This window comes from Piliocolobus tephrosceles, chromosome 8, assembly GCF_002776525.5.
Source record: "Piliocolobus tephrosceles isolate RC106 chromosome 8, ASM277652v3, whole genome shotgun sequence".
In the NCBI taxonomy this organism is placed as follows: Eukaryota; Metazoa; Chordata; class Mammalia; order Primates; family Cercopithecidae; genus Piliocolobus; species Piliocolobus tephrosceles.
In genome coordinates this window covers 130,131,188-130,157,916 of record NC_045441.1, presented here as the reverse complement: position 1 = coordinate 130,157,916, position 26,729 = coordinate 130,131,188, and the positions used below count along the sequence as shown (strand labels likewise).

Here is a 26,729-nt window from a genome sequence, read left to right as displayed (position 1 = left end):
CACTGAATGATTCCTGAAGTAGAAAGAATCCCAGTACATATGTTTAAATGAATGCTACTTTTAAAGATACCTAATCCAGATGGTATGGCTAGGGCCTATTTTATAGCCTGTTTAAAAAAAAAAAAAACTAAAATTGGGTGGTTTGTATGTATGTGATAGAAGTGAATTCCAGCAGGAGAATTCATTCATTTAGAGCGTTTTATTTTTATTTTTATTTTTATTTTTATTTTTTGAGATGGAGTCTCACTCTGTCACCAGCTGGAGTGCAGTGGCGCCATCTCAGCTCAGTGCAAGCTCTGCCTCCCAGGTTCACGCCTTTCTCCTGCCTCAGCCTCCCAAGTAGCTGGGACTACAGGTGACTACCACCACGCCCGGCTAATTTTTTGTATTTTTAGTAGAGACAGTGTTTCACTGTGTTAGCCAGGATGGTCTCAATCTCTTGACCTCCTGATCCACCTGCCTCAGACTCCCAAAATGCTGGGATTACAGGCATGAGCCACCACGCCTAGCCCATTTAGAACTTTTTACTGAGCACCTGCCATGTGCCTGACACATGATAGTTGTAGAGGATACACAGACAAATAGACTTAGTCCCTAAGATTGTGTGAATGAGCATGTGTGTATTACAAAGTATTGGCAAGATCTCAGAAACGTGCTTAGAAAAGTGCGCACTGTTATTCTTGGCCACTGCAGCTGAGCCAGGTGTAGGTGGATGATTACCCCAGGATGTTGGGCTGAGAAACAGGCTCTCAGCCTGAACCCAGTGTAGCTAAGTAGATGTTTGAATTATGTGGTCTCCAGCTTTTGGAAAAGATCTGAATGTAAGAGGAACTTAAGAGAATTAGCATGATATTTTAAAGAGAGTAACTGCATTATACTCTAACAGCAGACCTGAGTCAGAAAACAAAGAATCGATGTATTGGTTTGCCAATGGACGAGCTTCAGTGAGATCTCAGACCCTGACCCTGCAGTGAGCCTTGGCAATGGTTGACAGGGAAGTTTGTAGATAACATAGCAGTAGATGAGTGTGCCACTGCTCCAGGCTGAAAATCAGAAATGAAAGCTAAAGTATATTTGTACATAAGCTATACCTTCAATTGATAGAGCAAGCTGTGTGACTCAAAACAGCCTGTACAGAAGTACGATGGGAAAAAAAAAGGAAGTACGATGGACCAGCTGGAACATATTAATAGAAGATAAGGAAAAGTTAACCCTTGACATCAGGGAAGTCAACAAATTTCAGGACAACAGTGACCAATGGTTATGATGATGACTAAGGCCAGGCACAGTGGCTCATGCCTGTAATCCCAGCACTTTGGGAGGCCGAGGCGGGCGGATCACGAGGTCAGGAGATCAAGACCACGGTGAAACCCCGTCTCTACTAAAAATACAAAAAATTAGCCGGGCGTGGTGGTGGGTGCCTGTAGTCCCAGCTACTCAGGAGACTGAGGCAGGAGAATAGCATGAACCCGGGAGGCGGAGCTTGCAGTGAGCTGATATCGCACCACTGCACTCCAGCCTGGGTGACAGAGCAAGACTCCGTCTCAAAAAAAAAAAGATGATGACTAAGTGTAATCAGAAAAAAATCTTTAACTCCAAGTTTAGACTAACCAGTTTGTTTAATTGAATTTCTCTGGTCAAAACCTAACTATTGGTGCTTTCTAACATGTGGGGATCACTGTGCATAGACCATTTTGCCCTCGATTTCAGCATAACATGGTAAAAAGACTGGGTTTTAGATTCAAAAATCACAGGTTTGTGACATCATGTACTTACAGGTTATGTGACCTTACGTCAGTTACCTTCTCCTTCTCTATAAAATCATAATACTTCACTGGATTAATGAAATAAGATATCTGTGAAAAGGACTCTGTAAATTATAAAATGTTAAAAACTTTTATATATAGCGCATTGTGTGACTAGTAAGTACTGCTGTGTCTTACTAGCACAATTTTCTGTGGCAGCATTGACACATATCTCCTAAAAATACAAAGTTCCCCACATTTACAAGCAGCATGATAGGTTCCGGAAGAGGAGGTAAATGACAGGTAACATCTTATTATTTATGTAATTATGGGCTCCAGAAGTTTATTTTTTTAAGCACCATGTATGTGTTTCAAGATAAACATAAGGCATCATATATTTAAACATATATAACCATAATGCTTGTATTTATAAATCATCTTCCAAGAAAGAATAAATCAAAATTTGAAACTCTGCCTGCTTCACCCCGTCTCTCTTTACTCACACATTTCTCCCAAAGATCCTGTGTGCCTAATTTTAGAGATTTAAAGCAGGGAACAAACTTCAGGAGCAATAAATAGGGGGAAACATCTGTTATCCTGCCAACCCTGTCTTCGTGGCTTTCCTTAAGTACTCAAGAAAGGTTCAGAAGAAAGCATTTCTTAGAAGAAAAAAAGAGAGAGAGAGAGAATCAGCAAAACAAACAGCATTACATTCAAGGAGACAGATAAAACAGAGAGACTGTCCGGCCCTGGATATTAAGATAACTGGAAAAAAGGTAAAACATTTATGCTGAACTTAAAACAGTGGAATGTTTTTTAAATGCCATAAAAGCAGCAAAATGGAGAGAAGCATTATAAAACTAGCCAGATGCAATTTTGTAACAATTGGAGATGTGGCAATATTACAGGTTCACATTAAAGTAGAAACTAGAGTTAAACCAATGTAGATTCTAAGATCTTTTTCATTCTACTTAAGGAAATATGTGTTTTCTGAAAGGATGGATTCATTTATGGAGAACTTCCTGCGTCCCTGTCGCAGAAGACTGAGCTCCACCTAGCCTTGTCTCAGTAAGACAATCTAAATGGTGCTCAGTGCAGAATCATTTTCCCAATAGAGCCACAAAAAATTGGCCCGTTGAGTTTAGAATAAAAACTATTCTAAACAGAAATTGAAAGTCTAAGGATACAGATTAACCTAAAAAGAGCTCCAGTCTGAGAATATCTGTGAGAAATAGCCAGTGGGTTAAGCACCAAACAAGTTAATATTTAATAAGAGGGTTAGAGATAAAAGAGGTCAATGTTTGCATCATCAGGAATGACTTCCCAAGCAGGAAAGCAATAAATGCAGATAAGGCCAGCTTTTCTGGATGTTTAATACATTGTGCTTTGTAGGCTATATCTTATTTGACCCCCCCATATGATAAGTATCCCCATTTTGCAGATAAGGAGACCAATGTCCAAGATCACCCAGCTATAAATATCTAGACTGAAGTTTTAAATTCAAACTGCTGACTCTAAAGCATGTACCTTCTTTAATTTCTATTCTCCATCCCTGGTTGGTGACAAACCCTGTACCTTTCATCACACTCAATGTAGGATTTTCACAAGCAGAGAGAAAGGGTTGAAGCAAATGGCATGAACAAAGACCCACAAGCAACCATAAAAACTCTGCTTAGTGATAGCTGTAGTGCATGGTCTCGCAACCTCTGAGTCATAACCTGAATAAACCAGCACTGAGACCTCAAAGTCCCACTGTCTTTTCATGACCTCGTGATGTAGCTCTAATCTCTGTGAGTAATATTATACCAGTAACTATCATTTGTCAAGTGCTTCACCATTTGCTAGACACTCTGCTTCACTTTTTTTTTTTTTTTTTTGAGACAGTGTCTTGCTCTGTTGCCAAGGCTGGAGCGCAGTGGCACAATCTTGGCTCACTGCAACAACCACCTCCCAGGTTCAAGAGATTTTCCTGTCTAAGCCTCCCAAGTAGCTGGGACTACAGGCGTGCACTATCACACCCAGCTAGTTTTTTGGTGTTTGTTTGTTTGTTTGTTTGAGACGGAGTCTCGCTCTGTCTCCCAGGCTGGAGTGCAGTGGTGCAATCTCGGCTCACTGCAAGCTCTGCCTTCCGGGTTCACGCCATTCTCCTGCCTCAGCCTCCGGAGTAGCTGGGACTACAGGCGCCCACCACCATGCCCGGCTAATTTTTTTGTGTGTTTTTAGTAGAGATGGGGTTTTGCCATGTTGGCCAGGCTGGTCTCTATCTCCTGACCTCAAGTGATCCACCTGCCTCGGCCTCCCGAAGCACTGGGATTACAAGTGTGAGCCACCAGCCTGCTTCATTCTTACTGTGAATTACATCACTTAATCCCTACAACAGCCCTAAGAGGTAAGTATTATTTTCCCCCATTTTATACACAAACAAGTTCAGAGCTGTGGTTCTCAACTCTGATTATGTATTAGAATCAAGATTCCTGTCACTTGTCACCTTCCAGACCAATCAGAATAGTGGTGGATAGAGAAAAGCTCCTTACGTGGCTCTACTGTGCAGCCAAGGTTAAGAAATATGGTTTAACACAGTATTTCTCAAACTTAAGTATTCATCAGTATCATCTTGAGAGTTGGTTTGTTCAACATAAATGGCTAAGCCCACTCCCAGTTTCTTATTCAATAGGTCTCCAACAGGGCCCAAGAATTTGTATTTGTAATAGGTTCCCAGGTGTGGCTGATGATGCCGGTCTGGAGATCATACTTTGAGAACTATGGTTTAAAGTAACTTGGCCAAAGTCCCCCAGCTGGTAGATTCCTGTGGCCCCCTAGCTCCCTAGTGGAATTCTATAGCCATCCTGGAACCTTTCCCTAACCCTAAAGGAGCACATCTTTAGAACCTGACAGCAAAACAAGCAACAAAAAACAAAACAAGATGTAACACATAAGGAGAAAGTTTTAGTTAACATGCCCAAGTAAAGACGTTATTTGGACCATGGAGCAGGGCACCCACCAGGGCTGCCAGCTGTGTGTGAAGAGTGCCTGTTAGGGACATGACAAGCAGGCTGAGATCTGGTTCAGCAACATTACAGCCAAAACTGTTGCTGATGCTGTTAAAACCAGCCTTGGACCAAAAGGAATGGGAAAAAAAATTCAAGGTGGAAAAGGTAATGAGACCACTACAAATGATGGTGCCACCATTCTGAAACAAATGCAAGTGTCACATCCAGCAGCAGAATGCTGGGGGAGCTAAGATACAGAAGCAGGAGATGGCACTGCATCAGTAGGCACTATTGCTGGCTCTCTCATGGGTTCCTGGGCCGAGTTTCTTCATAAAGGAATTCATCCAACCATCACTTCCAAGTCATCCCAGAAGTCTTTGGAAAAGGGTATTGATATCTTAAGTAACGTATCTCAACCTGTGGAACTGAATGACAGAGAAACTTTGTTAAATAGTGCCACGAGTTCTTTGAACTCACAGGATGTCTTTCAGTATTCAAGATCTGCTTTCTCCGACGAGTGTAAATGCAGTGATGAAAGTGATCCAGCCACAGGTACTACTGTAAATCTTAGAGATATTAACATACAGTCATGTGCCATGTAACCACCGTCATATATGCAACAGCAGACTGCATATATGACAGTGGTTATAATGCCATGTATTTGCTATACCTTCTCAACATTTAGATATGTAGTATTCAATATAGTAACATGCTGTACATGTTTATAGCCTACCAAGCAATAGGCTATACTATGTAACCTATGTGTGTAGTAAGCTATACCACCTAGGTTTGTGTAAGTATACTGTATGATGTTTGCATAACAAAATGACCTAACAATGCCGTTCTCAGATTGTACCCCATTGTTAAGCAATACATGACTGCGGTTAAGAAATTTGGTGGAAAAATAGATGACTGTGAGTTGGTGGAAGGTCTTATTCTCACCCAGAAAGGGGTAAATTCTGTCATAACCCAATTTGAAAAGGCTAAGATTGGGCACATTCAGTTTTGCTTATCTGCTCCCAAAAGATATGGAAATCAAGTAGCAGTTTCTGACAATGTTCAGATGGACTAAACGCTATGAGAGAGACAGCGTATATTTTAAGTTTAGTATAGGAAACTTTTACAAATGGGTTATAATGTCCTTCTCATACAGGACACTTAGAGATGCTTCTAGTGATCTTCCATGCCATTTCCTGAACAAAATTATTATGTTGGTTAAGAACATTGAAAAAGAAGATGTTGAATTCATTTGTAAGACAATTGGAACCAAGCCAGTTGCTCATACTGACCAAGTCACACTGACATGCTGGGTTTTGCTGAGTTAGCTGAGAAGGTCAGTTTAAATGGCTCTGGAAAACTGCTCAAGATTACAGGCTGCATAAGTGCTGGAAAAACAGTTAAAATTGTCATAGGACTGAAGAATTGAGCCCTCCATTCATGATGTGCTATGTGTTATTTGCTGTTTGGTGAAGAGAGCTCTTACTGCAGGAAGTGGTGCTCCAATAGAATTGGCCCTGTGGTTAACTGAATGTTTGTGAACATTGAGTGCTATGGAATTTTCCTGTGTTCATATTTTGCAGATACTATGGAAGTCATTCCAACTACACTAGCTGAAAATGCTGGCATTGAATCTCATTTCTACAGTAACAGAACTAAGAAATCAACATGCCTAAAAAGAAAAAAAATTGCAGGCATTCATATTAAAAGGGCGGTATTTCCATTTTGGAGGAACTGGTTGATTGCCCAACTTTTGTGATTTCATTTATTGCTCTGACCCTAGCAAATGAAACTGTCCAGAGAATTCTGAAAATTGATGCTGTGGTAAACGCTCAGTAATCTGGATAATACTAACTGGCTTACACTCTTATAGCTACTAGTAGTGTGGCTGAAGTGGAAGATCACCTTAGTGCTCTTTATTATTTGGAAGATTATTTCCTCTATGAATTCCTGGGCTTGGTCTTCCAATTGGCATTTGCTTGAAATTGTATAGATACAATTTAGTGAACACATTAAATATTTGGTTTCCCAAAAAGATAATTATTCACATTTAATTTATATAATTTATTTTATAATTTTTATCAAAATTTTAATGGACATTTTTGGCGTGCAGTTGGAAAAACAATCCATTTGGAAAAATAAATAGGAGAGAACACAAGAGAAATTCTAAAATGCAAGAATAATGTGGGGACCCATAGGGGATGTTGAAAATTATGGAATTAAAATTGATTTTTAAAAATCAGACCACTGACATTGGTGGTCTCAGGTATTTGTACACTTATGTCTACAGTGACATTATTCAGACAAATAGTCTGCTTCTGAACACAGAAGTGCATACAAAGAGGTAGCCGTTGTTGCTGCACCTCCTATTCTTGCAAGCCCCTCTGCCTTTAGCTGAAGTGACTTCAGGAGATTTAAAGGGTAAGGGCCCTCTTTTCTCTTCCATTTTTCTTGTTTTACCCCTTTGGGAGCCAGGCATTTTGTCACTACAAAAAAATGCAAAAGTTAGCTGGAGATGGTGGCATATGCCTGTGCCTTTAGTCCCAACTACTCAGGAGGCTGAAGCAGGAAGATCAATTGAGCCCAGGAGGTTAAGGCTGCAGTGACCCATGTTCATGCCACTGCACTCCAACCTGAGCAATGGAAAAAAAAAATACACACACACACACACACAGAGAGAAATGAGAAATGAACTTAAACATTTCTCTCCAAAAACAAAAAAACAACTAAACACAAAGGACAGTAATGTAAAAATTAAAAGAAAATGAGGAACTAAAAAGCCATAATGTAGAAAACAGAGCAAAATAACAGAAGTCCCTTCTTATCAGTAATTACTTTAAATATAAATGGATTAAAATCTCTAATCAAAAGACAGAGATTAAAAGAATGGATAAAAAGACATGATCCAACTATATGCTGTCCGCAGAGACTCATTTTAGATCCAACAATACCAATAGAATGAAAGTGAGAAAATGGAAAATGATATTCCATGAAAATATTAACCAAAAGAGGATGTCTCTAATGCCTAGAGCCTGACTCAGTTGGAATCACTAAAATTTTATTGAATGAATGAAAGAAATATCCAAACTCACCTGGATTGAAGAATAAATGAGGTACATTTTCTCATTATATTTCAAGAGAAAGTAAGAATAAAAGGAAAGAGAAAGGAAGAGAGAGAAGGATGGAGGGAAGAATAAAGACAAAGATAGATGAATGATAATCCATTTGAATTGACAATGTGATTTAGTAGAACTGGAAAAATTGGTGGCAGTGTGTTTACTTTAAACTTACCAAAAAAAAATCTGTATACTTAGCTGTTAGTAATATCCATGTTTTTTTACTCCAAAATACAAATTGTAGACCTTGTTTTCTAAATACTATTCTCCAACAAAAGAAATTGTGGCTCCTTGGAAAAATAGTGGATTCCAGAGCTGGGAGAGGTAAGACACAAATTATGCTAAAAAGTAATGAAGTGCCCCCCCACAAAAAAAAAGATGGGGATCTTGCTGAAAGGGCATGAGAGCCAAACTGAAAGATCCCCCTATGGCCAAGGCTGAAACAATTTGAGCAACAAAATAAATAAGAATAGTACTGGATTAAGCATAGTACTATATTATGATAGTACTAGATAAAACCCAATGGTTAAATAAAAATCTTTGAGTCCATACTGTATAAATAAATTGAGGAGAAAGTACAACTTTACTTTACAGAATAATTCCAATTGTAAAATGTAAGTAATAAGGAAATAGAAAATCATGATTAGAATATCACAGTAATAATAACTACAAGCAGTATCCACTGATGGATGCTAAAACTGATGGGCAAAAGTTTAAGGAGAAGCAGGATACTTGTACAGTCTCAAAGTATCTCTCCCAAAAAAAATATTATTTGCAAAGAGAAAAGTAATAATTTTATGGTGGAAAAAACAAGTTTCTTAGTTTTGGTAATTGTACTTTGGTTATAAGATGTTAACATTAAGGGAAGTTGGGTGAAGAATATACAGGAATTCTCTCTACTATTTTTGCAACTTTTCTGTAAGTCTAAAATTTTCTTTAAAAATGTTTAAACTATATTTTCAAAAAGCTTTTCTGGCTGGGCACAGTGGTTCATGCCTGTAATCCCAGCATTTTGAGAGGCCAAGGTGGGTGGATCACCTGAGGTCAGGAGTTCGAGACCAGCCTGGCCAACACGATAAGACCCCATCTGTACTAAAAACACAAAAATTAGCTGAACATGGTGGCGCACGGCTGTAGTCCTAGCTACTTGGGAGGCTGAGGCAGGAGAATCACTTGAACCCAGGTGGCAGAGGTTGCAGTGAGCCAAAAACGCACCATTGCACTACAGCCTGGGCAGTAAAGTGAGACTCCATCTCAAAAAAAAAAAAAAAAGTTGTTTTTTTTTAATATCTTTTAAAAAAAAAATGACACAGGGTCTTACTCTATCATCCAGACCCGAGGGCAGTGGTGCAATCATAGTTCATCAAAACCTCAACCTCCCGGGCTCAAGCAATCCTCCCACCTCAGCCTCTCAAGTACCGGCCATTACAGGTACATGCCACCATACCCAGCAAATTCTTCTACTTTTTGTGGAGACAGGGTCTCATTATATTGCCCAGGTTGGTATTTAAGACTATTTTAAGACAACACAGGCCAAACACAGTGGCTCACGCCTGTTATCCCAATACTTTGGGAGGCCAAGGTGGGAGGATCACTTGAGCCCATGAATTGGAGACCAGCCTGGGAAACAAAGTGAGACCCTGTCTCCACAAGATAATTAAAAATTAGCTGGGCATGTTAGTGTGTACCTGTGATTCCAGCTACTCGGGAGACTGAGCCTGGGAAGTTGAGGCTGCAGTGAGCTGCGTTTGGGCCACTGTACTCTAGCCTGGGCAACAGAGATACTGTCTCAAAAATTTTTTTTTTTAAAATGAATTTAAGAGTTCATGTATAGAATGCTGTCAGTTATAAAAAGAAAAATGCAAATGAACAAAAAGACTGGAGGAACTATGCCCAAATATTAACATTTGTTGCTTATGAGAGATGAGACTGTGGTTGGTTTTCTTTTCTACACTTTCTGAATTTTCTGTCACGAATGCTTACCATTTCATAATAAGATGTAAAAAAAGCAAAATGTTAAAGAGCTAAAGGAGGGTGGGGCGTGGTGGCTTATGCCTGTAATCCTAGCACTTTGGGAGGCCAAGGCAGGTGGGTTGCTTGAGCTCAGGAGTTCAAGACCAGCCTGGTCAACATGGTAAAAACCCGTCTCTAGAAAAAATACAAACATTAGCTGGGTGTGGTGGCGCATGCCTGTAGTTTCATCTACTTGTGGGGGCTGAGGCAGGAGGATTGCTTAAACCGGGGAGGTCGAAGCTGCAGTGGGCCAAGATCACACCACTGCACTCCAGCCTAGGGGACAAGGTGAGATTCTTATTCAAGAAAAAAGATAAAGCCATGCATGGTGGCTCATGCCTGTAATCCCAGCACTTTGTGAGGCCAAGGCAAGAAGATCTCTTGAGTCCAGGAATTTGAGACCAGCCTGGGCAACATAGGGAGACCCCGTCATTACAGAACAAACAAACAAATAAGCTGGGCATAGTACTACACACCTGTGATTTCAGCTATTCAAGAGGCTGAGATGGGAGAATTACCTGAGCCTGGGAGGTCGAGGCTGCACTCCAGCCTGGGTGATAGAGCAAGACCTTGTCTCAAAAAAAAAAAAAAAAAAAAAAAATAGGCTGAAGAAAAACCAAGAGGGACAAAAACGGGAAGAGAGAACATTCCAGGGTGAGGACATAACATGAGGACACAAATGTGGCATTGGAAGATGGCATAGTCCTAAAAAGAATAAGATGTTGGCTATAGTTAGAGCAACAGTGGCATTTGGGGGGAGATTTGAGAGACAGAGAGAGAGAGAGATCAGGCTGGTGAGATAGGGCCTTGTGGGCCACTGTGAATTTAGGCTTTCCCCTCAGATAATGGGGAACTATTAAAGGAACACAGCAGGGTGATGATGTCAGATCCATAGTTTAGAGTTCCCTCAGGCAGCCAAACGGAGGGTAGACTGGAAGAGACTAAAAAAGGCGGAAGGAGGTGACTCAGAAGAGCACCAGGGTGGTCCATATGACAAATAAGGAGAAACTGATTTGAGCAGGGACAGTGGGAATGGTGAAAAAGATCCTTTTAGTTTGGACCCGGGACCAGGAAGACCAGCAAGAGCTATAAGTGCTCCCCCACAGTCAGTTTCATTTATATTTCCAGGGAAAATGGCCCACATCAGATTCCTAGAAGGCTGGTGCCCTCAGGATTTTAGAGATAATCCCAGAGCCAGATAAATGGCCAGCCAGACCAGGGCAACGAGTCTGATGGGCGATGTAGGGGCTGGGTCACTCTGGGTCTCCAACCACAACTTGACAGGTCAGCTGGGGAACAGTGGAGCAGAACCCAGGAGGAGCCAGGCCCTTGGGCAGAGTGTAAATCCCACACAGGGATGCAGGAACCCAGAGGCAGAGTGATCCCTGAGAAATAAGAGGTCCACCTTTGCCAACAAGGGGCTGAAGCTCTCGGTAAACAAGCAGCTCTGCTGCTGTGAGGCAAATGGCCCTGGGTGCTCTCTGTAGCTGTTTCACAGGCAGTTCAATTCCGGATGGAGAGGCTGGGCTAAGTAGAAGAGAAAAAAAAAGGTGACAAAGTCACTACCACATGAAAAATCAAAAGTGGATACATTGAGTTAGACTTAAGGGAAAGTAAAGATTAACTCACACAAATTTGATTATACACAGCCTTTTTAAAATGCCCCTATGATGTAAAAATTGAGGTTTCTCTATTTCGTGTTTTCTCTGCTTTGGATCTCTTCCCTTCTTTGCCCGTAGCTCCTGGTGGGAGACCAGCAGGGGTAAAAACATGACTTTCTTTCCTAGTGTCACAAGACCTACAATGGGTTTTTTTGTTTGTTTTTTCAGGTTTTTTGTTTTGTTTTGTTTTTCTCAAGTGCCTTGTCAATTAGTGTGAATTCACTAAGGCAATTATGCTCACAGGATGGGCTCAGTCCACCTCCCGAGAATCATCAGGGGCTTCTCTGAGTCAGCAGGCTGGGCTGCAGCCCAGGAATCTGCATTCCCAACAAGCTCTTCCAGGTGTTAAATATGCCTCTAAAACACGAGAATCCCTCTTCTAGGAATTCTGGTGGAAGCAAAATTGAAAGAGATAAACTCTGGTCCCAAGTTGCTTATTTACTAAGTCCCAAGATGCAGGCATCCAGATGACCTGGGCTCTTACCTTGTGCTTGGGAATATATCAAAGATGCATTGACTTTGCATTGTGGTGTCCTCATCACCTCGTCTCCTTCAGCCTCTGGTTTTATCTTTCTCTCCAACAAGCTCAGACATCTGTCTGGATTATCCTTAATGAGTCCTTGGTGTTGATAATTGTCTATCCTCCTAATACAATCTAGCACGATCTCTTGTCTCCGCCAATAGTCTTTATGTGGGGGATGTTTTGGGATAGAGGTAGTAAGCCCATCCCAATCCCTGGGTGCTGAATTTTAGCCATGTGGTCTGCTTCAGGCTATCTGTGTAGGTTGTACATTTTATTAGGGAAAGGAAGGCATGACTAGAATGATCCTTCTTGTGAAAAATAATCACCTAATCTCTCCTCCTCCTTCATTAATCTTAAGAAGTCTCCTATTCCATTTCACAATCAGCATAAATAGCAGGGAAGATGAAAGTGAAGAAAAGCTCAGTGACCTCATTTTGAGATCACAATTTGTCTCTAGCACAACAAGCGGGCCCCGCAGCTCTTCTGCAACTGCAGATAACACTTTGCCATATTACCAAACCCTCACTGGCGCCAACACCCCAAGGAGGGTAGACAACTGGGCGATGTATGGAAAATAGAAAGGAGAGGAAATTAGTCCAAATCGTCTACTGAACTATGACCACCCCAAAATGTTATGGGGGGGTTTTGTTTGTTTGTTTGTTTTGTTTTTTGTCAAGTGTTCTGCAAAGAACAAGTGCCTATTTCTATGATTTTTAAAAGTTTTTTTTAAGAAAAAAAAAGTTATGAATTTAAAACAAACCATTCCAAGTGATGTAGCTATTTTCTCACTAAAAATTCAACACCTGAGAAAGCATCATCAAAAAAAACTCAAAGTGGCGATTGGGGTTATGTTTTTCTAATTATTATTATTATTATTATTATTATTATTATTATTATTATTCTGAAGGAGCCCCAACCAAATTTAAATCTTGTGAAAATACTACATGTCTGGCTTTCTTCCCACCTCCTGCCACAGTCCCCTCACACTAAGGATTTCACCATTGCCCTGGATGCACAGGAACTAGCCGAGCCTGTCGGGACCTTTCCCTCACCTTTCCTGTAATGCTTGCTCCCATGTCATCTGGACGAGTGGCCTCCAGGATGAGTCACTCTATTTACACCTGGGCTGGTTCAGGACAATGCAGAATCTATTTCTGAAATATCACAGTCTCAAAAAGAGGGCCTTCAGATACTTGCTATAAATTTTCTTATGGCAAAAGACAAATGTGTCATCTCCATCTTGTTTCTAGGTTGCACCAAGTAGCAGACCTGACTCAAACACACAATAGTTTACAGTGCTCAGAGCCTTCCTGCTCAAAGTGTGGTCCCCAGGCCCCTGGGAGCTTGTTAGAAATGCAGAATGACAGGCTTGCTCCAGGCCTTCTGAATCAGAACCTAAATATTAACGTGCTCCAGATGGTTTGTATACACAGAAAGTGTGAGAAGCACTGGCCTAGGATTTGCATTAACTTTCAGAGTTCTTAGAGGTCACGGGTGTACAAGGAATCCAAAAGCCTTTCTGCCTTCACTCATGCAATTCATTATTCTCTTCGCCTGAAAATGTCTTCCATTATGTCTTACCAACCTAGAATTCCTACTCACCCTCCAAGGCCCAGGCCAAAGATCGTATCTCTGTTGAAATTTTTCTGATACCCTCAGTCAAAACTAATTATTTCTTCTTCTCTGCTCCCTTGATATTTTACATCTATATCCAGTATATGTCAATATTATGCAGCCTTCATATCATAACTATGTGCTCATTTGTCTGTGTCCCACAAAAGTGTATTATTCAAGGACAGAGAACATCAATGTCCTTGTTCATCTGTGTTCTTTTTTTTTTTTTTTTTTTTTGAGACAGAGTCTCGCTCTGCCGCCCAGGCTGGAGTACAGTGGCCAGATCTCAGCTCACTGCAAGCTCCGCCTCCCAGCTTTACGCCATTCTCCTGTCTCAGCCTCCCGAGTAGCTGGGACTACAGGCGCCCGCCACCTCGCCCAGCTAGTTTTTTGTATTTTTTAGTAAAGACGGGGTTTCACCGTGTTAGCCAGGATGGTCTCGATCTCCTGACCTCGTGATCCGCCCGTCTCGGCCTCCCAAAGTGCTGAGATTACAGGCTTGAGCCACCGCGCCCGGCCTGTGTTCTTTTTTTATTATTATTATTTTTATTTTTTTGAGATGCAGTCTCGGTCTGTCGCCCAGGCTGGAGTGCAGTGGCGTGATCTGGGCTCACTGCAAGCTCCGCCTCCCAGGTTCACGCCATTCTCCTGCCTCAGCCTCCCCAGCAGCTGGGACAACAGGCGCCAGCCACCTCGCCTGGCTAATTTTTTGTATTTTTTAGTAGAAACGGGGTTTCACTGTGTTAGCCAGGATGGTCTCTATCTCCTGACCTCGTGATCCGCCCCTCTTGGCCTCCCAAAATGCTGGAATTATAGGCCTGAGCCACCGCGCCCGGCCTCATCTCTGTTCTTCAGCACCCAGCCCAGGACTTGGAAGAGAAACTCAATAAATATTACTTGAAAACTATCTTTTCATCTTTCCTTCCACAGTTTTAAAGTCACATAATAATAAACTTTATACTGCCTAAAGATTTTCACATTTTAACCTGCTATACTTTAAAAACTATTCTATTTTTAACATGCTAATTTACAGCAATAATTCAAAAGCACTTCTGTTGGCCTGGAAACAATCTCTGAGTATACATTTGATTGGGATAACTATTTCTGCCCCCTTTCCCTCACACATACACCCCTTTCACAAAACATGACATATTCATTGCAGATGAAAAGCCAGACTACTGATAAAACAGATATTTTTTAGGGGGGATTGTGGGTGGAATAATAAAATAAATTATTATATTTATTCATTTATAGTAAACCTTTCTCAGTACCTCTGATATTTTCTTACAGATATATAACTGATATTACTACATCAATTGTGACTAAAAGATAAGAAAATAGTAAAGAGAAGGAAGTAAAGTAGAAGGTAAACAGTGATCGACTGTCGCAATAATTAATGGCTGTCTGCATTCTTAAAATAAACACAACAGAAAACATGTAGGTAATAATGGGCGCTTAACAGAATTAGCATAACCCCTCCAGTTAACAATTAACTCTTGGGAGACTGTAATCATGTACCAGCCTGCATGAGATAACACATAGTTTACAAGTAATATACAAGGGCAACTCTCCCTTCTCTGTGCTGATAGCAATGCACACATGGCTGATTGCCATTGCTGTGTACTGGCCAGCAAGCAATGCACAGCTGTAAGAGCTCATGGACCATAAGAGCTCATCCAAATGACCCACAAATTTGACTTAGCATTATTCACACTTGTTGCTAACATATGGTTCTCACAGTGGTCATTAAGAGAAGCTATTTAGCTACACTTTGTGCTTTCTACAGTGCAATAGTCCTTGCAATATTTATCAATAGGTTGAATACAAATATCGTTTGACTCAGGAATTCCACATCTATACCACAGAAAATAGAGGCAAATGCACAAAAATGTTAGTTGCGGTTTTTTGTTTCTCATTTTTTGAAACGGAGTCTCACTCTGTCACCATGCTGGAGTGTAGTGGCACGATCTCAGCTCACTGCAACCTCCAGCTTGTGGGTTCAAGTGATTCTCCTGCCTCAGCCTCCCAAGTAGCTTGCACTACAGGCACACACTGACACACCCAGTTAATTTTTGTATTTTTAGTAGAGATAGGGTTTCACCATGTTGGCCAGGATGGTCTCAACCTCTTGACCTCATGATCCACCCTCCTTGGCCTCCCAAAGTGCTGGGATTACAGGTGTGAGCCACAACATCTGGCCATTAGTTGTAGTTTTTTATAGAAAAAGAAAGCAATCCACATGTTCATCAATGGGAAAATTAGTATATAAGTTATATTACATCCATACCCTAGATATGATAGAACTACATTAGTTATTTAAAAAAAAAAAAAGAGCTATATGTATTCGTACTGACATGGGAAAATGTCAGTAATATAGCATTTTACAAATCAAGCAGCAGGCCAGGCATGGTGGCTCACACCTGTAATCCTAGCACTTTGGGAGGCCAAGGTAGGCAGAACTCCTGAGGTCAGGAGTTCAAGACCAGCCTGGGCCAACATGATGAAAACCCATCTCTACTAAAAATGCAAAAATCAGCCAGGCGTGGTGGCAGGCACCTGTAATCCCAGCTACTCAGGAGGCTGAGGGAGGAGAATCACTTGAACTCTGGGAGGCAGAGGTTGCAGTGAGCAGAGATTGCACCACTGCGCTCCAGCCTGGGCAGCAGAGTGAGACTCCATCTCAAAAAAAGAAAAGCAGCAGAATATTCTATTGTATAGTTGAGTATGAACCTACTAGCAATTGTACAGGAACAAACATGGAGACACATTCGTATACATGTATTTGTATATGCATAGCAAAAATTTAGAAAGCTACTCACCAAATTATTCATTATGATAATATTTGAGGAAATAGTGAAAAAAGAATAAGAAATCACTTTGAAATCCCTTACCCTTTTTTAAAGAGATACACTTCATATATTGTTTAAGTTTTGTTAAATTTTTATTTTGACAAAATTTCAGATTTATACTAAGTTACGAAAACACTATGATGAGGCCGGCTGCAGTGTCTCATGCCTGTAGTCCCAACACTTTGGAAGGCTGACACGGGCAGATCACGAGGTCAGGACTTTGAGACTAGCCTGGCCAACATGGTGAAACTCTGTCTCTACTAAAAATACAAAAATTATCCAGGCGTGGTGGCAGGTGCCTGTAATCCCAGCTACTCAGGAGGCTGAGGCAGGAGAATTGCTTGAACCTGGGAGGCAGAGGTTGCAGTGAGCCAAGATCGTATCACTGCACTCCAGCCTGGGTGACAGAGGGAGACTCTGTCTTGGGGGAAAAAAAAATAGTTCAAGGAATTACTTTGTAACTTCTACCTAGATTCCCCAAAAGTTAACATCTGTAATATTTGTAATAGATGTTTTATCTTTCCCTCTTTCTGTTTTTTTCCCCTCTGCAATCTCTGTGTGCATGTGTGCGTGTCTGTGTGTGTGTGTGTGAATTTTAAAAACTGTTTGAGGGTAAGTTGCAGATGTGATTCCCCTTATCTCTAAATACTTCACCATGTATTCTCTAAATACATTCTATTACATAACCATAGCATAATACTAAAATCAGTATAATTAAGACATTAACACTGATAAAACATTATTAGCTAATCTATAGACCATATTTAAATTTCACCAACGGCCCCAATAACGAATTTTATGGAAAAAGAAAATCCCAGGTAGTGAATTGAATGTAGTTGTCAGGTTTCTTTAGTCTTCTCTAATTACAAACAGTTTCTCACTTAGTGTTTCCTTGTTTTTCATGACCTTGATATTTCTGATGAATACAGTCCAGATATTTTGTGTCCCTCAATTTGGGTTTGTCTGATATTTCTTCATGATTCCAGTCAGGTTACCATTTTTGGCAACAAATTCACAGAACTGTTGTTGTGTTCTCAATGCTTCACGTCAGGAGGCACATGATATCCCATTACAACTGATGTTAAACTTTCAACACTATTGGCTGGCAAGGTGGCATGCACCTGTAATCCCAGCTACTCAAAGGCTGATGTAGGAGGATTCCTTGAGCCCAAGAGTTACAGACCAGCTTAGGCAACACAGCAAGACCCCTGCCTCATAAAAAAAAAAAAAAAGAACAAAAAATACTTTGAACACTGGCTAAAGTGATGTCTGCCAAGTTTCTCTACTGTTAATTTGCTACTTTTCCCTTTGAAATGGTGATTTTCTGATTCCATCATTCCTTCTACATTAATTAGTTGTAATTTTACCATCAAGGAAAGTTTTCCCTTTTTCCCATTCATTCATTCTTTCATTCATTCACATCAGTATGGATTCTTTATCCTCATTATTTACTTTGATGCAGAATTATTTATTGCGATGCAGAATCCATATTGCTATGGATTCTTTATCCTCATCATTTATTTTGATACACAAATTGCCCCAGATTTGGCCAGTGGGGGACCCAGTGGAGCTGGCTCCCACATCCTTTAGACGCGTTCCCTCCATCTTTGAGCACTTCCTTACTTTCTGACACAAAGATGCTCTACACTAGCGGTCCTCAACCTTTTTGGCACCAGGGACCGGTTTCGTGGAAGACAATTTTTCCGTGGACCCAGGGGTGAAGGATGGTTTCAGAATGATTCAAGTGCATTACATTTGTTGTGCACTCCAACCTTTTGCGCACCAGGGACCGGTTTTTGGTCCTCAACCTTTTTGGCACTGGGGACTTGTTTCACGGGAGACAATTTTTCCATGGACCCAGGGGGTTGGAGGATGGTTTCAGAATGATTCAAGTGCATTACACTTATTGTGTACTTTATTTTTATTTTTATTTTCATTACATTGTAATAATCAGGCCTCAGATTCTCATAAAGAGCACGCAACCTAGATCCCTTGCACAGTACCAGTCCGTGGTCTGGAGGTTGGAACCCCTGCTCTACACTCATTTTGTACTTTCACAGCCCCAACCTTGCAGTCAGCCATTTCTCCAAGGATATTTGGTTCTTTTTAATGAAGAATGGCATTTGGAAGTTAATTGCTACTGGCTTTCATTGTTTTTAGGCCTTCTTTTTTTTGAGACAGAGTCTTGTTCTGTCCCAGGCTGGAATGCAGCGGCATGATCTTGGCTCACTGCAACCTCCACTCCTAGGTTCAAGCTATTCTCCAGCTGCAGCCTCCCAAGTAAACATGGTTTCTCCATGTTGGCCAGGCTAGTCTTGAACTCCTCATCCGCCCACCTTGGCCTCCCAAAGTGCTGGGATTACAGGTGTGAGCCACCGCACTGGGGCTTTTTTTTTTTTTTTTTTTTTTTTTGGCGGGGGGGGGATGGAGTCTCACTCTGTCACCAGGCTGGTATCCAGTGGTGCAATCTCAGCTCACTGCAACTTCGGCCTCCCAGGTTCAAGTGATTCTTGTGCCTCAGCCTGCCAAGTAGCTGGGATTACAGGTGCACACCACCACGCCCAGCTAATTTTTGTATTTTTAGTAGAGACGGTGTTTCCCCATGTTGGCCAGGCTGGTCTTGAACTCGTAACCTCAAGAGATCTGCCACCTCGGCCTTCCAAAGTGCTGGGATTACAGGCATGAACCATCATGCCCAGACTACTTTTAGGCCTTCTTAACAGGGTTAGGAAATATATACACAAATGCATACATATGTCCCCCCACCACACACACACACACACACACTTAAATTTATTTCTATACCATATTTATGTAAATATGTAAAAAAAAAAAAAAAGAACCATAAATTCATATCCATACCTTCGATTCTAATCCAATACCACTGGTTCACATTAGCCTTCCACTTTCCCTATTGATAACTAATATTTTTGACACTGGAACACATGACTCCCATTAATCACAATATATTTACTTTGTTGCTGAATCTTAGGATACACAAAAAGTAGCTTTAGAGTTGTTTGAAACATTGTTATGAGGTACATATTGTATCAAGATTTTTTATAAACAAAGAAAACAGAATGTATGACATTTGCAATTTGAAAATCAAGTTAAAAACAATGAATAACTTAGATCTGTTTCTGGAAGTATTGATTGGTACATGTCCTTCTTTCTTTGAGCATTTCCTTACTTTCTGACACAAGGCAATTAGATAATGAACTTTAAATATGCAAAGTTCACTTGATCCTCGATTTTACTTCTCAGAATTTAGCCCAAGAGTAGAATGATACATGTTTACAAAAATTTAGCCACGAAAATGACCATCACATTATTATTTATAATAACAATAACTTTGAAACTACCTAAGTACTCAAAAATGAGTACTTTGTTAAGTAAATTTTATTCAAGTAATGGACAACAAAGAAGTGGTAGAGTACAGCGGTTACGAGCAGATTTTAAATCCAAGCAGACTAGATTTGAATCCTAGCTCTACTAATTATGACATTGGGTAATTTACTCATCTTCTGTGTGCTTCAGTTACCTTGTGTGTAACATGAAGCTGATAATAGTACTTTCCTCATAGGGTAGCCATGAGGATTAAATGAGGCCGAGGCACCTCGCCCAGCCAGATGCCTTCTTAAACATAAATTTTGGAGGATCACTTAAGACTAAAACTTTGGCCGGATGCAGTGGCTCACACCTGTAATCCCAGCACTTTGGGAGGCCGAGGTGGGCGGATCTCTTGCGGTGAGGAGTTCAATACTAGCCTGGCCAACACAGGCAAACACCGTCTCTACTAAGAATACAAAAATTACCTGGATGTGGTGGCGGTTCCCTGTAATCCCAGCTACTCGGGAGGCTGAGGCAGGAGAATGGCTTGAACCCGGGAGGTGGAGGCTGCAGTGAGCCTAGCTCGCACCACTGCACTCCAGCCTGGGAGACAGTGAGACTCCGTCTAAAAAGCAAAATTTCACTCATTCAAAAATCTGACTTTTCACGATACTTTTCCTGTAATTAGTCTATGTGCCATCAGGTGACAGTAGTGCCTTAATCATGGCCAGTTTCTTTGCCTATAACAATTTATGGTAGGAAGATATTCTAGTATGTATGTTTTTATTCTTTGCAATGTTTTAATTCTTTATTAAAATATTTGAATTTAATTGAATATGATAGATATTTCTTATACACAGTCACACTGGCCAGGTGTGGTGACTCACACCTGTAATCCTAGCATTTTGGGAGGCCAAGGCAGGTAGATTGCCTGAACTCAGGTGTTCAAGACTGGCCTGGGCAACATGGTGAAACTCCATCTCTACTAAAATACAAGAAATTAGCCAGTCATGGCAGTGTGCACCTGTAGTCCTAGCTACTCAGGTGACTGAGGCACGAGAATTGCGTGAACCCAGAAGGCTGAGGTTGCAGTGAGCCGAGATCACACCACTGCACTCCAGCCTGGGCAACACAGCAAGACTCATCTCCAAAAGATAAAAATAAAAAAGAAACAAACAAAAACAGTCATGTGCTGCTTAACAATGGATATATGTTCTGAGAACTGTGTCGTTAGGCAATTTCGTAGTTGTACAAACGTCATAGAGTGTACTTACACAAATCTAGATAGTATAGCTTACCACACACCTAGGCTGTATCGTGTACCCTATTGCTCCTAGGCTACAAATGGGTACAACATGCTACTGTACTGAAAACTGTAAACAACTGTAACACGGTGATAAATATTTATGTATCTAAACATAGAAAAAGTAATATATTGTGCTACCATGTTAGGACAGCTGGATGTCACTAGGTGTTAGAAGCTGTCATTATATGTGGTCAGTCACTGACAGAAACATTGTTATGAGGTACATATTGTATCAAGATTTTTAATAAACAAAGAAAACAGAAAAAGCTATCTAAAAAAGAGAACCAACACAGTCAAGTTAGAGACAGCCTATTCAATTAGAGTTACTTAAAGGAATAACATAAATTTGTCTTTCTAGTATTCCTGATTAGCTAAAAAGTTCTGGGCTGCTTTCTATGACTCTCCTAAAATGTCATTTTTATATAGGTAAAAAAGAAGAACAAGAAAAGTTATGCTCGTTAGATTTTTCTTAATTGCAGGATTTTTTAAAATTCAAGTTTTAGAGCTAGGTGCGACCTTAGTGATTTAGCCAAGGCCCCAATATTACAGCTAAAGAAACTGGCATTCCAAGAGCTGGTGTTTCACCCACAGTCCCTTGAAGATGCAGAACCAAACCCCAAGTTTTATAACAACCCTTGACAAGTGAGCTCAAACAGGACACACACGACGACTTGTGAAATTTGTGGTCACTTTATAAGGCTGAGTTTACAAAGCCAGTTCTTTACAAACTAAGAAGTTCCTCTTACTCACTATGCCTGCTGTTCAGAGAGGTTAAAGAATAAAACCTAAGCAGTAGCTAAGAGACCCGTCAGCTAGGCACTTTCCAAGTAAGAATGATTATGAGGACATATGTTACAGTTTCAATATTTAAGAAATGTCCTTGCTAAATGGGTAACCAAAACAAATGTTTAAATAATCCACAGGGGTAAAATAAAAATAAACAGGTCCACAGTATAGATAAAATTTTATTAAGTATAAATATTTACCTTTCTCATGTTGAATTTCAAATTGTATGAATGTGTAATCTGATTATGATATCCCTTATTTCATGTCAAAAGGGAAACTTCCAACTTCCTCTCCCTCTGGCTTCACAACTACAGAGACCACCTTCTGTACCCTGAGACTCAAGTTTTCCATTTAACAACCTGCTTCTGTTATCACAGGAAAAGATGTTAAGAGACTCCCGGGCATTCCCAGAAGACTGCTTTCCTCCAGTTCTCTAACCTTTTAGGTGCTCTCAGTTTTTTTGAAAATGAGGAACTTTGTATTCTACAACCCATAGCTACTTTAAGTCATCATTCCTTGGATCCAACGTTGCTACACATTTCTTCTAGAAACTCAGAAAAAAAAGAAGAGAGTGGAGAACATGAGGAGGCTTCAAGTTCAATGTGAAAATGTGTATTTGCAGTCAGGAGGATTCTCTAGCAGCCTCTTCTTTGTCATCCCAACTCTTCATAACAAGCCACTCATCCATGGTAACAAGTGTTTCTTTCAAAAGCTCTTATTGAAATTTGTGGTCCAACTGGTTCTTAATAAAGGACAGCTTTAACTTCTTGGTGAATCACTACCTTTGCCTTCTTTAAGTTGATTGGTATACCCTCTGACTTTCAGGTGTATGTGTAGATGTGAGGTATATGTGTAGGGGTGTGTGTGTGTGCGTTACATTTTAAATAATGTATGTATATACAACAAAAGATGCTAGGAGGAAAACTTTATTAAATCTCAGGACTGGAGATAACTTTCTAAGGTTAAAAATAATAAAAGCGGCTGGGTGTGGTGGCTCATGCCTGTGATTCCAGCACTTTGGGAGGCGGGCAGATCACGAGGTCAGGAGGTCAAGACTATCCTAGCTAACATGGTGAAACCCCATCTCTACTAAAAATACAAAAAATTAGTTGGGCGTGGTGGCATGTGCCTGTAATCCCAGCTACTCAGGAGGCTGAGGCAGGAGAATCACTTGAACCCGGGAGGCGGAGGTTGCAGTGAGCCGATATCGTGCCACTGCACTCCAGCCTGAGTGACAGGGCAAGACTCTGTCTCAAAAAATAATAATAATAAGAGAAAACAAAAGATTGAAAACATGGAATGGAGCAAATATTTAAACTTCTATGTATCAAAAAGATATATGTAGGTTTGAAATATAAGCAATCATTTGAGGGAAATAGGAAAACAAACATTATGGATTAAGCACTAAATAAGCACATACAAATGAGTAAAATTAAAAATGATTCTAAATTCTCAATAGTAATGGACAAAGAATATGAATACACAATGGACATGTGATTAAATGATCAACTTCACTAATGATCAAATAACTGATAATTAAAACTGCAAATATAGGCTGGGTGCAGTGGCTCATACCTGTAATCCCAGCACTTTGGGAGGCCAAGGCAGGCGGATCACCTGAGGTCAGGAGTTCGAGATCAGCCTGGCCAACATGGTGAAACCTCGTTTCTACTAAAAAATACAAAAATTAGCCTGGCGTGGTGGCAGGTGACTTCATCCCAGCTACTTGGGAGGCAGAGGCAGGAGAATAGTTTGAACCTGGGAGGCAGAGGCTGCAGTGAGCAGAGATAGAGCCATTGCACTCAAACCTGGGGGATAAGAGCAAGACTTCTCTTAAGAAAAAAACTGCAAATATATAATACTTTGCCTACCTACCAATGTAACAAAGATGTATTAAAATGTGAATGCCCCAAACCGAAGGTGTACTAAAACAGTTTCTTTCATGTATTGCTGGTGGTAGGAACAAAAACTAATATATCCTTTCCGAATAACAATTTCATGATGTGTTTAAAGAGGCTTTATAATTGCAACAAAAACTGACAAAAAACTGACCAAAAAAAATCTGACAAATGGGAACTAATTAAACTAAAGAGCTTCTGCACAGCAAAACTATCAACAGGGTAAACAAACAACCTACAGAATGGAAGAAAATATTCTCAAACTATGCATCTGACAAAAGACTAATGTCCAGAATCTATAAGGAACTTGCACAATTCAACAAGCAAAAAAACAAGCAATCCCATTAAAAAATGGGCAAAAGACATGAACAGACAGTTCTCAAAAGAAGACATACAAGCAGTCAACAAATGTGAAAAAATGCTCAGCATCACTAATGATCAGAGAAATGTGAATCAAGACCACAGTGAGATACCATCTCACACAAGTCAAAATGGCCATTGTTAAATGTCCAAAAAGTAACAGATGCTGGTGAGGCTGCAGAAAGAAAGGGGAACCCTTATACACTGCTAGGGGGAATGTAAATTAGTTCAGCCACTGTGGAAAGCAATTTGGAGATTTCTCAAAGATCCTAAAACAGAACTACCATTTTATCCAGCAATCCCATTACTGGGTATATATACAAAGAAAAATAAATAGTTCTGCCCAAAAGACATATGTATCATGAGTTTATTGCACCACTATTTGCAATAGCAAAGACATGGAATCAGCCTAGGTGTCCATCAACGGTGGATTGCATAAAGAAAATGTGATACATATATACCATGGAATGCTAGGCAGCCACCAAAAAGAACAAAATTATTGTCCTTTGCAGCAACATGGATGCAGCTAGAAGCCATCATCCTAAGTAATTCAACGCAAGAACAGAAAACCAAATACTGCATATTCTCACTCATAAGTGGGAGCACTGGGCACATATGGACGTAAAGATGGAAATAATAGACCATGGGGACCGCTAGAGGTGGGGGAGAGGGGAAGAGGGGAAGGCCTGAAAAGCTACCTATTCAGTATTATGCTCCCTACTGGGTGACAGGATCATTCACATCCCCAAACCTCAGCATCATCCAATATACTCATGTTAACAAACCTGTACATGTACCTCCTAACTCTAAAATAAAATTTGTGATACTTATTTTAGATTCATAGGGGGTACATGTGCAGGTTTGTTACATGGGTATATTGTTTGACACTTGAAATTATTTAAAAAGAGGATTTAAAATGTTCTACTTTCTGATCCTGTAATTTCGGGGGGGGGGGGGTTTGTTTTTTTTTCTTTTTTTTTTTTTTTGTTTTGTTTTGCTTTGTTTTGTTTTTGAGACAGAGTCTTGCTCTGTCACCCAGGCTGGAGTACAGCGGCACCATCTCGGCTTACTGCAACCGCTGCCTCCCAGGTTCAAGCGGTTCTCCTGCCTCTGCCTCCTGAGTAGCTGGGACTACAGGTGCACGCCACCACACCAAGCTAATTTTTGTATTTTTAGCAGAGACAGGGTTTCACCATTTGGCCAGGCTGGTCTCGAACTCCTGACCTCATGATCTGCCTGCGCTGGCCTCCCAAAGTGCTGGGATTACAGGCGTGAGCCACTGTACCCAGCCAATGTAGCATTTTTATGCAAGTGAAAAGTTTGACATTAACTTAACATCTAACACTTGGGATCTGTTTAGACAAATTTCATAAGTTAAACACTAACTAGTTAGCCACTTGAAATGATAGGCATAATAATTTTTTAAATAAGAAAAATGTGTGTTCTATAACATTACGTGTAAAAAGCAGAGCATAACTTTTTTTTTTAAATGCATGGGGAAAGAAACTGGAAGAAAGTATTTCCAAAGGTTAGCAGTGTTTCTAACTGGGAGATGGGATACCAACTTATTTAGTTTCTGCTTCTTTATACTTTTCTCCACTTTTAAAACTTTCTGGTCAGATGTAGAGGCTCAAGCCTGTAATCCCAACACTTTGGGAGGCCGAGGTGGGTGGATCACTTGAGGTCAGGAGTTTGAGAGCTGGCCAACATGGTGAAACCCTGTCTCTACTAAAACTACAAAAATTAGCTGGGCGTGGTGATGCACACCTGTAGTCCCAACTACTCGGGAGGCTGAGGCATGAGAATCTCTTGAACCCAGGAGGCAGAGGTTGCAGTGAGTCAAGATCTGGCCACTGCACTCCAGCCTGGGTGACAGAGTAAGACTCCATCTCAAAAAAAAAAAAAAAAACAACAACAACAACAACAAAAAAAAAACAAAACCTTTCTATATTCATCATGTATTACTTTTCTAATTAGAATAAAAGAGAAATTAAAATAAGGACTGAAAGGAGAAAAGCCAAAGAACAAAATATGTATTAATGAAACTACTGTGATTTCCCCATCTTTCTGAAAAAATAAATTCAAGACCCTACAAAGCCACCCTCTAGGTAGTCCTCGTTACCCTGATGTTTACAGAGAGCTGTTGGTTTATTGCAATATTAATGTGGTAAATTGAGACATGCCCTAGTTCCTGCCACATGACTTTATAGGGTGCTGAGTTCTCTGCAATAACATGCATAATAATCTTTTTAGCAATCCCTGCAATTAGGGGGTTGCCAAACTGGAAATGTTACTTTATTTGAGACAGGTACACACACATATGCACGCACACACAATACTGGAGACACAGAAACAACTACCCCCTTGAAGAAAAACAATATAATTAGATCTCCTTTAGATGAAAAGATATTCTTCAACAACCTAAATATAAAAAGATTTCATACTTATTTTTCCTTCTAAAAATGCAGATCACCAATTTCTACCACATATTAGTGAGACGTCAGGGAGATGACACCACATCTCAGTGATATCATAGGTGCT

The 26,729-nt window shown here is 40.4% G+C and overlaps 1 pseudogene; it reads left to right on the top strand.

Annotated features, from left to right (window-relative positions):
- The first annotated feature begins 4,794 nt into the window (after positions 1–4,794).
- LOC111521453 lies at positions 4,795–6,571 on the top strand (annotated as a pseudogene).
- The last annotated feature ends 20,158 nt before the right edge of the window (positions 6,572–26,729 follow it).